Consider the following 13,937-nt stretch of genomic DNA (forward strand, 5'->3'; position numbering starts at 1 on the left):
AAGCTGTGTGAGTGACTGAGTGTGGACTTTGATTCTGTCATTCTGTTTCTGTGAACTTTGCCACAGTCATTCTGTGAACTTTGCCACAGCTGTTGGCTTTTGTAATAACACATTAAGACTAAGACTTTGAGCTGGCTGCACTCTTTTTTCCTTTTTAGGGTTTCTCACAATAGTGAGTTTTACCTAGAAAGGTTTTTAATGGGGTGGCATTGCACAAAACAGCTCCTTTTGATCATCATTTTCATATAATCTAGTCTCCTTTTGTCTTTGTGCTGTGATCTGTGATGTGAACTGTCAGTCTATCACTTACTGTGAATAAAAATGGTAACTTGATCGGTTAACAGTTGTGTGAATGTGATTATGTGAATGTTGAATGTTGATCAGATCAGTTCATAACTGTGTATGAATGTGAATGTTGATAACTGTGTGTGAATGTGACTGAAAATGTGATCTTTTGTTTGTTGAAATTTGAAAATGAAGTGTTTCAGCACTTGGTGGTTTTTTGGAGGTGTTTTTTTTGCCTGTCGGGCTGTAGGCCGGCCCGGCACGGTGAAAATGGCCGTGCCCAACGGGCGGCACGGCACGGCCAAACGGCCCACGGGCCGTGCCTTGGGCCGAAGGGCAGGCACGAGCACGGTGCAGGCACGGCCCGACAGGCACGGCGGCCCGTTGAGGCACGACACCGTTCTGGGCCGGCACGGCCCGACGTGCTGCCGGGCCGGTGGCAGACGAGTGGTGCTGGCTGGACGCCGCTCTAACGGAGAAATTTAAACTTTTGACATCTTTGCCAGCGGCGCTCGTCCAGTTGCCCCCTTTAGTTTGACGAGCAAAGGGCTTTCGAGGGAGAACGAGGCGGCGCCGGGGGCTATAGTACCCGTGGTGCTACAGTAAGATGGGTACTGTTCACGCCCGTGATTGTGGCGGCTGGGGCTGCGAGGGATGCCGGAGGCCGGCCGGGGGCCTTGCCCACGGCTGAGCAAGAGGGAAGGGATTTCCTTCTTAATTCTTGCTTGATTAGATTAATACACCTCCTCTTCTTATATAGAGAGGTTTACTTGACTTCCAAGTAAGGCTTACTTGATCCTTAAGCAAGCGACCCTTATCTCTAAAACAATTAACTCTAAGTACCGTCTTTCATTTTTGTGCAGGTTTTGATTTCTGAAATGAGGCGCTAAAACTTTTGGGTTTCAAGGGATCAATAATCATTCACTTTTAGGAAATGCAAGGCTAAAGTTCGCTGCCAACAAGGTTGCCACCTCTTGTATTACGTGTAATTGGGTGTGTCATGTCACTTATAAGCTTCTGGTTGCACGAATGTGTGAGAAATGGCAGCACGAATTTATTCGGAAACTTTAAATCCCTAGTTTGTATCTGGCACATCATCTCACTGTCATTTCTTCTGCACAGAGATCATGAGGGTTTGTTTGATAATCTGGACCATTAATGTCCCTTCAGCATATACATACTTTGGTTTATGTCTTTACGGTTGAGCTGGTAAGGTGACCTGTTTTCTTGTAGCAGTCAGTTCCATATCTCTCCGTGTTATTACGTGCAAAGGTTGAAAAGAACATTCAGGTAGCAAGATTGGAAAAGCAGAGATGACATGTCTCATTGGACATTTGGCAAATTTATATCCCGAAAAGACTGCCCTACACTCCAGGGCTTTACTCTTTTTACTGTTAGTGGTTAATTGGATAAAAGTAAAAGGGCAGTGTACAACGGTGGAATATATGAAAAAGATATAGCACTGTTATTCATCATCAGTGAATGAATAGTGTTTTTCTCTCACAACAAATCAGCATAAGCATCAGCATAAGCCAATTTTTTTTGGCTGCATACCCTAAGACCACGGTTATATATTCTGGTGGAGAGCTAATGAGAATCACTTCTCTATTTACACTACGAGCTGAGAGCTTAAAAAAAACCCGCTCTCCATCCTTTCCCACTACTCTCAATTCATTTGCCGCAGGAATCACTTCAGAATTGATTCTCACCTGCTCCCCACCTTGCTCCCCCATCAGAATCACTCCTTTGGAGAATCAAGAAGTGAAACTCAAGAATCAAGAATGAGAGCTCTACCAAAGTGGCTCTATGCCCGTATCTGCATGGTTCAGCTTTTGGAAGAGAAAATTCCTTCCTTTGTCCTAAAAAAGTTGGGCTTCCATTCTTAGCCCATTTATAGATTCGAAGTTACCTATTTTAGAAATTTTTGTGCATTTTCAATTCCCGTGGGATTGCAATTGACATGCAACTTCAACCTTATGCTTTTCTTGTTCCTATGTTTTTGAAAAACCTATGTCCCGAAGAGGCCCGTAGCCTCGAATCCTACTTTGGTTCCTCATATGGCCATTTCGTCACATTAGACCTCTAACGGTATTAAGTGGGGGGATAAAATGACGTTTTATCCTTGGCAAAATAGGTATGCTCAATTTTTATATACTCGGTTCGTCCCTGAATAAATCAATTTCTAGAGTTGTCTTTAATCAATCTTTATTTAAGTTTGACCGGATTTATAGAAAATAGCACCATGATTTATGATACCAAATTACTATCATTAGATCTATTATAAACTATATTTTCATAATATGTTTATTTGGTGTCACAAATATTTGTACTTGTTTGTACAAATGCAGTCAAAGATAAAAAAAAATTGACTTAAGACAACTCTAGGCATTGATTTATTTAGCGATAGAGGGAGTATTTTATTTTGATGGTTATTTAAAAAAGGGATCAAGTCCATTTTTAGCCCTTCTTTTAACACCTAACTGTAAACTGTCTAACTTTGACACTTCAATTGTCAAAGCCATTTAATTTTTACCCCAGAACCATGTGAAAACCACTCGTAACCGCCTTAGGTGTTCAAATTGAATGGTTTTGATAGTTTCGGTGTCAAATTAGACAAAAGCAAGAGTTAAGGGGCAAAGATGGACTTAATCAAGTACTTTAGTTTTTTTCAGACATTTATAAAAAAACTATTTATCTGGATTTACTTATTAATAAATATTTATATGTATTGAAATATTTATTAGATAATGTGTAGATAAACATTTTGTGATAAAAATCCACTAAAAAGCACTCAAAAGTTGTCATTCTTTTTATGATAAAAAACTCATAATATGTAGATACATATTTTAATACATATAAATATTTATTAATAAGTAAATCTAAAGGTATAAAACTTTTCATAAATATATAAACTCTATAAAGCTAAATCCCACTAGCTATTTCTCTAAACATACAAGACGTCCACCTAATCAGTCCACTATCAAATATATTTATGACCAACTGTAACATCCTAAAATTTGCTTTTTTTGAAATAGATATAAATTGAGGTAATTTTGAATTTTTTTGCTCATGAAAACATAGGGAAATAATAAATTTTCATTAAATTAAAATTCATCATAAGGAGTAGCAACATGGATGTGCATACATGCCAGTGCATTTGATTTATTGCAATGAGTGGTTGAATCCAAAATTCAAAATGAATTCAAAATGCTTTGGAAATAAATTGGAAAATGGCTTTGAAATAAAAGAAAAGAAGGAAAAAGAAATTAGAAAATAAAAGAGTTTAAAAAGTTACAAAATTTAGTTTTGAAAGCCTACCAAAATTTCTTATTTTTATTTGAATTGAAAAGTGTATTTGAAACCATATTCAAATTTGATTTGTATTTGAATTGGGTTTTGAAATATGAAAAGAAAATAGAAAAGGAAAATGGAAAAAACCCTTCATCTCCCTCTCTGCCGGCCCGGCCTGCTTGGGCTGCTCTCCCTCTCCTCCGCATCACCGCAAGCACCGGCCCAGATCGCCTTCCGACCCAGTCGTGCCCGCGCTACCCCTCTCTTCCGCCTTGAGTCGCCGACACCCCGGGTCCACTTGTTAGCACCAACTCCTACCTCCGTCGTCTTCCTCCCAGACTCCGCTCCACCGCCAGGACTCCACGCTGCTCCCACCTCGTCCGTTGTCGTGCCGCCCACGTCTTCCCACCCCTTATAAGCTAGAGCCCCTACGCCGCATCACCCCCCCCCCCCCGCATAGCTTTAGAGCAAGCTGCATCCACCGAGTCACCGCGCTGAGCCGCAACCCTAGCACCCGCCGCCAGCGTGCTCCGCCGTCGATCTAAGCTGCTCTCCGATCTTCGTAGCTCGATAAGGAAGCCTCCATGTTCGTGCGCTCGCCCTGTCTTGCTCTCATCTACCGCAGCACCACCGCTGTAGTTTCGTTAGAGCTCCAAGCCGCCAAACCGAGCCTAGGCTCACCTCTACTAGCCCGCTGCCACTTCCGAACCCCTAACCGCGTTAGCCAATTCCTCCTCTAGCTTCTCGTGCTTGTCCTATGGCTTATGACGTCCAAAACGTTAAAATCGACGAACTTCGGTGAGCATTCTCGTCGCCGACCATGGCGCCACCGCCAAGTTCGCCGCCGTCGATGCCGGTCCGCGTTCTCTCTCTCTCTCTCTCTGATCTATTCCTGGCCATCCGAATCTAGATCAACGGTCAAGATTAGATCGTGTTAATTCATACCCTTTTCGGTCCACGGCACAGTGGTGGACTTGGTCCATTTTCCCACGTCAGCCGATCCATGACCGGCTCATCACCCCGGTCCACTCCCGCATTGCCACGTGGACAACGACCCAGTCAACCCAGCCGGCGCCAACACTTTTGCAAAAAGCTCCTGAGTTTTCTTGAAAACAACCGGCGGTCCACCCTCTGTTGAAAGTATTTCAACATATGCCCTTAGATCTTCTGTTTTAGCCCCTCAGTTTTTATTAAAATGAGGCCCGGTCTGATTAATCTTTTATTTCAGTTTTCTTTTAATTTAAATATGAAATTGATTTCCAAGTATTTACAAAAATGCATTGATCTTATTTTATGCGTGGTTTCTCCGTTTTAGCTCCGATTTGACCCGTTCAAGTTGTGTTAGATTTGTAACGACATAACCTACGCATTAGTATCAATGTTTCCACGTCAAGAGCTCTGGAATTTCATGGTTTAAATCCTAACTTGAATAATGATTATGCAATTGGATTTTTATAATTAAAAGTAACTTAGGGGTTTTCACCTCTGTCTTTTGTAAGTAAAATAAGATTAATCTTATATTGGTTTTCTAATACAAATATAATTTGGCTTAAAACAATTAAAATATTTCTCTAAAGTATCTTATATATGTTTTATAATTAAAATAAATAAAGCATATAGTTTCTTTTCAAAACAAATCTATCGGCAGATGTATCTTTTTCGTTATAGCTCCAATTAGAGTATTTTTCGCGTTTGTGTGTTCGTAGTGAGACGTAGATTTGTTTTGCAAACTTTTCATCTTGATTTTATGTTTGATGTACTATTCTAATTTAGATCTATTATTTGCTTCGTGTATGATTGCATGTATGCTTGTGTAGTGCTCTATGATCATGTCTAGTCGGTGAGCTATACGTGGTGAATCCAGAAGCAGATCTTTGAAGTTTTGTACTTGAAGAAGGATATGAGTTTAAGGCAAGTATAGCATGGGATCTTCCTTGTTGTCCTATTCACCTTAATATCATTTAATTCATACTGCATGTGTCTACCTTAACTTCCACTAAGGATTTCCTAGTACTTTGTTACCTCGTACCTTGATTCCTATGGGTTATTGCATTGGGTAGTATGGTGCTACTGCTCAACTACAACCATGATCTTGTAACTTGACTAATGGTATATGCAATAAACACTAAAAGATGCTTTTTAGCAACATGGAACAAGAGGGTTAGAGCATTAGGCTATTTTATGGTGCTCTAGATTCTTCTCCCTGAGGACTTCTCTATAAGTGATCATCTGGGGCTTACAGTACAACTATAAGGGCTATATGGCTCTGGCTTTAGCTCAGTATGAGGACATTTTCTAGCTTATTAGTGGTTACCTTTATTAGCGTAAGAATGGCTTACCGAATCGGGTATAGTGCGGCCTCTGTCCCGTTGTGTATAGGCTGCGCATCATTGTGCCATCGGGAAGGGGGGCTCTATATTTGTTTGCTGAGTGAATCTAATGGCCCTAACTTGTTAGATGAACCTTTGAAAAGCTACATAGTAAACCATGCTGACCTTCCTTGGTAGTGGGTCAAGAGGCTGATCACCTCGGGCGAAAGGGTAAATCACGACTCACGGTGAAAGTGTACAACCTCTGTAGAGTGTAAAACTGTTATAATAGCCGTGCTCACGGTAACGAGCGGCCTTGGAACCCTTACGAAATAGATGATGAACACTGATGATACTGATGATAAAGATACTCATTAATGGTTAATTGTTTATGCTATTTATTATTCATGTTTATATGATCATGTGTTTATATGGGCTTGTGATAAACTTGTTGCTACTCCTATGCTAAAATTGTGACAATTAAAAGCTAATCACAGTTAAACCAGTGTCAGCCTTTTGAGCCTCATAAACCCCTTGTTATATATGTTGAGTACGACATGTACTTACGCTTGCTTTATTTTTCATATATTTGGAAAAAAAATCCTAGATGGGTACCAGATTGCTAGAGTTTGGAGGAATTAGGCTTGTTATCAACCAGTCAGTTGTCCCTGTGGAATTGAAGTCTTCACCTAAAGATCGAAGTTGTCTTTCCGCTATCTATACTCTGAGGTTGTATTCTTTATACTAATACGCTATGTAATAAGCATTGTCTTATGATATTACCCTTATTTATAGCTATATGTGATATTTTACTTCCTAGGCTCATATATGGTGTGTATTTGGTTTTGTTCTTAAAACCTGGTGCTATAAAGTGGTATCAGAGCAATGCTGACTGTAGGACGCAAACCTAGTTAGAACTGGACATTTTAGCATGCTCTCATCTCTGCTTAGTTCTTGCTTTCTCTCTAACCTTGTTATTTGCTAAAAGTTATGTTCACTTCAGTCTCTGTTATGTTATAAAAACCTTATCTCTATTCTGAATCATCTCTTTGTCTAAATAGATGGGTCATAATGAGGAGACCACCAACATCAAAGGTCAGGAGGACCAGGCTACGTTGTCCTTGATTGCATTCAATAAGGAGAAGCTTTTAGCTATGCAACAACAAGTATTAGAAGAAATGACTCAACATGGGAGTTCTCAACAGTGCTTGCCACAAGGTCAAACCAACATACCAAAGGAACCAATGAAGAGACAAGTGGTAGAAGCTTGGAAGAAAATGAAGTCTAATGAAGGTGCTGGTAGTAATACGCTCGAAAGTCAGTATCAATATCATTGTTGTGAACATTATGGTTTTCCTTGTCTTTGAAACAAACCAACTAAGAAGGAAGTCAAGGTGAACCCGAGTTGTGAGGCCAATGTGGATAAGAAGAGGAAGTATAGGGGAGTGATCAATATTTGAGTTCTACTACATTGTCACATCTAGCTCTAATCCCTGGTCGGATAAATTCACTTTAAAGAATTAGAGGCTTCTCAAGCTAAGACTACTCCACATGAGGTATGCATAGATGGGTGGACAATCACCTATAAGGAGTTTCAACCCCAAAAGATCAAGCAAGCTAGAAAGCAGTCCAGTCAAACAAAGATGAACCTTCAGAGTCAGCAAGCTGACAACACACTAAGCAACAATTCTGCGGAGTATGACATCACAAAAGATCCAGCTAAGAGAAAGTGATATCATTGCCAACATGAAGGATATTTTGTTAAATTTTGCCCATAGAAGAATCAACAATTATACCATGCAAGTGGCTAGAGTCAGGTCACTACAGGTTGCCACTAGTAGGTGTTAGTGATGCCCAACCTGAAAGAAGCATTTTATGAGGATGACGAATGAAGGAGTCATGATGGACTATCCAAGATCAACAAAGTGGAAGATGTGATGCCCTCACTATCATGCAAGGGATGCTACCCTAGATGCTCTCGCAGCCACACCTTGGTTAAGGAATAGGAGTTTGTGCCCCTTTATGTAATAAAAATGATAGTATCGTAAGTTGAGTCAATGATTGAGTTGTGCACCTTTATTGCTTTGTTGATTTGTCATTATGCTTATGCTTGTTTTGAATCTTTATAATGATTGCAACGATCTTGTTGGGTGTTCCCACAATTTCATTTAGTTTATAGATCTAAGGTATAAGGATTAATGGAATAAATAGTTGGGTTATGGTTTTCTTTTGTTTTCCCTATCCTGCCTTTCAGAGCAGTCTGCCCTCTTCGGCTTATATCTCTGATTTTGGATGATAAAAAATCATGAGAAAATTCTAGGCAATAGTAGACTTCGATATTTTTCTCTGACCAGAAGAATCATCTTGATAGCTATGTTGGTTATGGAGTTATGAATATCACAAGACGATGCACCTGTTCTGTCTAAAATATGGAGTAGTCTCTGTTGTGTACTATTTTTGACAACCTAAACTACAGAATTTGGAAAATTATTCTGTAAGGAAGTTGTAGGGAATTTCATCAGCTTTCCAACAGTATAAGCTACAACTTCATTGGATTAACAGAATGAGAGTTACGGCTGTTTTACTGTGCTGCTATTTTTCATACCGCGAGGAATTTTAGATTTCTTGTCCTTGCCCATACACAAGAGTATCATTGGGATGTCAGAGTGTCTTGATACTAGTTCGCTCATCTAGAAGGAGGTGCAAGCTACCCTTTTATGTCCTCTAGATGATTTTCTTAAGGGGGTAGCCAAGTTGAAAATTTTGCAAGATGAAGTATCATATGTTCTGGTTTGCGCAGCGGAAGCATGGTGGGCCCATAACCCATAGGTTCTAGGATCAAAACCTTTGGAGGAGATCAATAAGATAGACAACCATGCATGTGCAAACTATCTAACTAAGAAGGGTCCGAATGCTCAAGGTGCCATATGAAGTTCAATTATGCTCTCTAGCTCTCACTTGTAAGAATCGGTTAATCTGATAAGAAAGGTGGTACCAAGAGGATGTATGTCACTTAAGGGCTTCATCGTCTAGAGTAAGTATCCTTTGCTCGGTTGATAAGTTATTAGATAATCTACGAGAAATGGATGCATTCATCAATATGGCTCTATAATTCGAGCTATCCTCAGCTGGGAGTCCAATCTTCAACATATCTAGGACAAGTAGGCGTTGATGACAAAGGAAGGAGATATCTGATAACTACATATGGTTCTATGGAGTCTTAGGAAATCCCAATAATATACTAAGCATGATAGGAAGGTTTGGATTGAAGAGAGTTAATTGGAATCCACTCGAAGATGTGAGTGGAATTCAGAGTTTTAATAATGAGATTTGGTTAGAGGTTCAAGGGAGGTTTATCCAAGACCATCAAGATATTGATAGAGTTACTAGAGAAGGTTTCAAGTTAGTTGGGATCAAGAAAACCTTATGTAGGTACTTAAAGGGGTCAGAGAAGAGGTTGAAGTAAAACCTATGCATTAGCTTGGCCAGATCTAGACAAAGAGCTTTATATCCACTATGATGCACCCTGTCAAAGGTGTGGGATGTGTTCTTATGCAAGAAGAAAAAGTAGAGGCTTATGCAAGAAGACATGAGATGGAACCTCTGACGTGTGATCTGAAGTTATCCATTATGGAGCATGGAGATACTATCTACTTGGGCATGACAAGTGACATCTAAGTGGATTACGAGAATCTAAAGGATATCTTCACTAAGATGGTTTTGAGCTTGTGATATCCTCGTTGTAATGAAATTGATTATGACTTGGAAAAGTGCTATCACTTCGAGGAGCAAAGTCATGGCCGATGACCTTAGCAACGGAGAATTGTGCTAAGAAGATTCGGACGACACCATGGACTAAGAATAGTTGTTTGAGAGTTGAGCAACTTGATCTGAGCATCTGAAGTCATTAATGTTTTTAAAGTTGGCAATAGAATCTACTTTAGACCAAGAAAGTAAGGAAGCTCCGTTGGAAGGTGAATATTTTAAGAAAAAGAATTGATATTATGGACTAAAAAGGAAATGTGGGCTAGTGATTGGAGATACCTAAGAGTTGTTCAATGTACCTGTTAAAATTTTAGAATTAGTTGAGCAAGTTACTTGGAGTAAGGTTAACAGGTATGAAAAGTAAAGTGGGATCCTTATCAAGACGATGGAACTACACGAGAAAGTAAAGAAGAATCCAAAGACGGAGTATCCCTATCTCCTAGTCGATGTCTTCTGAATCTCGAGTACAAGATTCATCTTAAGGGGGGTAGAATTGTAACACCCTAAAATTTGCTCCTTTTGAAATAGATGTAAATTGAGGTAATTTTGAATTTTTGTGCTCATGAAAACATAGGGAAATAATAAATTTTCATTAAATTAAAATTCATCATAAGGAGTAGCAACATGGATGTGCATACATGCTGGTGCATTTGATTTATTGCAATGAGTGGTTGAATCCAAAATTCAAAATGAATTCAAAATGCTTTGGAAATAAATTGGAAAATGGTTTTGAAATAAAAGAAAAGAAGGAAAAAGAAATTGGAAAATAAAAGAGTTTAAAAAGTTACAAAATTTAGTTTTGAAAGCCTACCAAAATTTCTTATTTTTATTTGAATTGAAAAGTGTATTTGAAACCATATTCAAATTCGATTTGTATTTGAATTGGGTTTTGAAATGTGAAAAGAAAATAGAAAAGGAAAATGGAAAAAACCCTTCCTCTCCGTCTCTGGCAGCTCGGCCTGCTCTCCCTCTCCTGCGTGTCACGACATGCACTAGCCCAGATCGCCTTCTGGCCCAGTCGCGCCGACGCTTCCCCTCTCTTCCGCCTTGAATCACCGACACCCTAGGCCCACCTATCAACACCAACTCCTACCTCCGTCGTCTTCCTCCCAGACTTTGCTCCACCGCTGGGACTCACGCCGCTCCCGCCTCGTCCGTTGCCATGCCACCCACGTCTTCCCACCCCTTATAAGCTAGAGCCCCTACACCGCATCACCGCCCCCCTCGCATAGCTCTAGAGCAAGCCACATCTGCTGAGTCGCCGCGTCGAGCCACAACCCTAGCACCCACCGCCGCATGTGATTCCGCCATGGCCATGCTCCGTCGTCGATCTAAGCTGCTCTCCGGTCTTTGTAGCTCGGTAAGGAAGCCTCCATGTGCCTACGCTCTCCCTCTCTTGCTCTCATCTACCGTAGCACCGCCGCCGTAGTTTCGTCGGAGCTCCGAGCTACCAAACCGAGCCTAGGCTCGCCTCTGCTAGCCCACTACCACTTCTGAACCCCTAGCCGCGTTAGCCGGTTCCTCCTCTAGCTTTCCGTGCTTCTCCTGTGGCTTATGATGTCCGGAACGTCGAAATCGACGAACTCCGGCGAGTTTTCTCATCGCCGACCATGGCGCCGCCGCCAAGTTCGCCATCCATCAACGTTGGTCCACGTTCTCTCTCTCTCTGATCTATTCCTGGCCGTCCAAATCTAGATCAACGGTGAAGATTAGATCGCGTTAATTCGTACCCTTTCGGTCCACGACACAGTGGTGGACTTGGTCCATTTTCCCACGTCAGCTGGTCCACGGTCGACTCACCACCCCGGTCCACTCCCGCATTGCCACATGGCGCTCATGTGGACAACAACCCAGTCAACCCCGCCGGCGCCAGCACTTTTGCGAAAAGCCCCTGAGTTTCCTTGAAAACAACCCGCGGTCCACCCTCTGTTGAAATTATTTCAACATATGCCCTTAGATCTTCTGTTTTAGCCCCTTAGTTTTTATTAAAATGGGCCCCGATCCGGTTAATGTTTTATTTCAGTTTTCTTTTAATTTAAATATGAAATTGATTTCCAAGTATTTACAAAAATGCCATTGATCTTATTTTATGCGTAGTTTCTCCGTTTTAGCTCCGATTTGACCCATTCAAGTTGCGTTAGATTCGTAATGACATAACCTACACATTAGTATCAATGTTTTTCGTGTCAAGAGCTCTAGAATTTCATGGTTTAAATCCTAACTTGAATAATGATTATGCAATTGGATTTTTATAATTAAAAGTAACTTAGGTTTTTTCACCTCTGTCTTTTGTAAGTAAAATAAGATTAATCTTATATTGGTTTTCTAATACAAATATAATTTGGCTTAAAACAATTTAGATATTTCTCTGAAGTATCTTATATATGTTTTATAATTAAAATAAATAAAGCCTATAGTTTCTTTTCGAAGCAAATATATCGATAGATGTATCTTTTTCATTATAGCTCCAATTAGAGTGCTTTTCACGTCTGTGTGTTCGTAGCGAGACGTAGATTCGTTTTACAAACTTTTCATCTTGATTTTATATTTGATGTACTGTTCTAATTTAGATCTATTATTTGCTTCATGTATGATTGCATGGATGCTTGTGTGGTGCTCTATGATCATGTCCAGTCGATGAGCTATACGTGGTGAATCCAGAAGCAGATCTTTGAAGTTTTGTACTTGAATAAGGATCTAAGTTTAAGGCAAATATAGCGTGGGATCTTCCTTATTGTCCTATTCACATTAATATCATTTAATTCATACTGCATGTGTCTACCTTGACTATCACTAAGGATTTCCTAGTACTTTGTTACCTCGTACCTTGATTCCTATGGGTTATTGCATTGGGTAGTATGGTGCTAGTGCTCAACTACCACCATGATCTTGTAACTTGACTAATGGTATATGCAATAAACACTTAAAGTTGCTTTTTAGCAACATAGAACAAGGGGGCTAGAGCATTGTGCTATTTTATGGTGCTCTAGATTTCTCTCCCTAAGGATTTATCTGTAAGTGATCATCTGGGACTTATAGTACAGTTGTGAGGGCTATATGGCTCTGGCTTTAGCTCAGTATGAGGACCTTTTTCTACCTTGTTAGTGGTTACCTTTATTGGTGTAAGAATGTCTTGTCGGATCGGGTATAGTGTGGCCTATGTCCCCTTGTGTATATGCTACGCGTCATTGTGTCATCGGGAAGGGGGGCTCTACATCTGTTTGCCGAGTAAATCTAATGGCCCTAACTTGTTAGACGAATCTTTGAAAGGCTTCATAGTGAACCCTGCCGACCTTTCTTGGTAGTGGGTCAAGAGGCTGATTACCTCAGGCGAAAGGGTAAATCACGACTCATGGTAAAAATATACAACCTCTGCAGAGTGTAAAATTGTTATAATAGCCGTGCTCACGGTCACGATCGGCCTTAGAACCCTTACGAAATAGATGATGAACACTGATGATACTAATGATAAAGATGCTCATTAATGGTTAATTGTTTATGCTATTCATTATTCATGTTTATCTGATTATGTGTTTATATGGACTTATGATAAACTTGTTGCTACTCATGTGCTAAAATTGTGACAATTAAAAGCTAATCATAGTTAAATCAGTGTCAGCCTTTTGAGCCTTATGAACACCATGTTGTATTTGTTAAGTACGACATGTACTTACGTTTGCTTTATTTTTCACATATTTAGAAAAAAATTCTGGATGGATACCAGATTATTAGAGTTTGGAGGAATTAGGCTTGTGATCAACCAGTCAGTTGTCCCTATAAAATTAGAGTCTTCACCTGAAAATTGAAGTTGTCTTTCCGCTGTCTATACTCTGAGGTTATATTCTTTATACTAATACGCTATGTAATAAGCATTGTCTTATGATATTACCCTTATTTATAGCTATATATGAGATTTGACTTTCTGGGCTTACATATGGTGTGTATCTGATTTTATTCTAAAAACCGGGTGCTACACCAACTAGTATTTACAATTATGATCTACATGTCAGCAAGATACATCATCCAATAACATATATTTAGTTGTCCACATCAGCGTGCCACGTCATCCACTAACATTAACTTATAATTGTCTATTTCTCTAAACATGTAAGCTGTCCACCTAATCAGTCCACTATCGGATGTATTTATGACCAACTAGTATTTACAATTATGATCTACATGTCAGCAAGACACATCATCCATTAACATGCATTTAGTTGTCCACATCACCGTGCCACATCATCCACTAACATTAACTTATAATTGTTGATCCCTTTGTATAAGTAA

This window comes from Miscanthus floridulus, chromosome 10, assembly GCF_019320115.1.
Source record: "Miscanthus floridulus cultivar M001 chromosome 10, ASM1932011v1, whole genome shotgun sequence".
Classification (NCBI taxonomy): Eukaryota; Viridiplantae; Streptophyta; class Magnoliopsida; order Poales; family Poaceae; genus Miscanthus; species Miscanthus floridulus.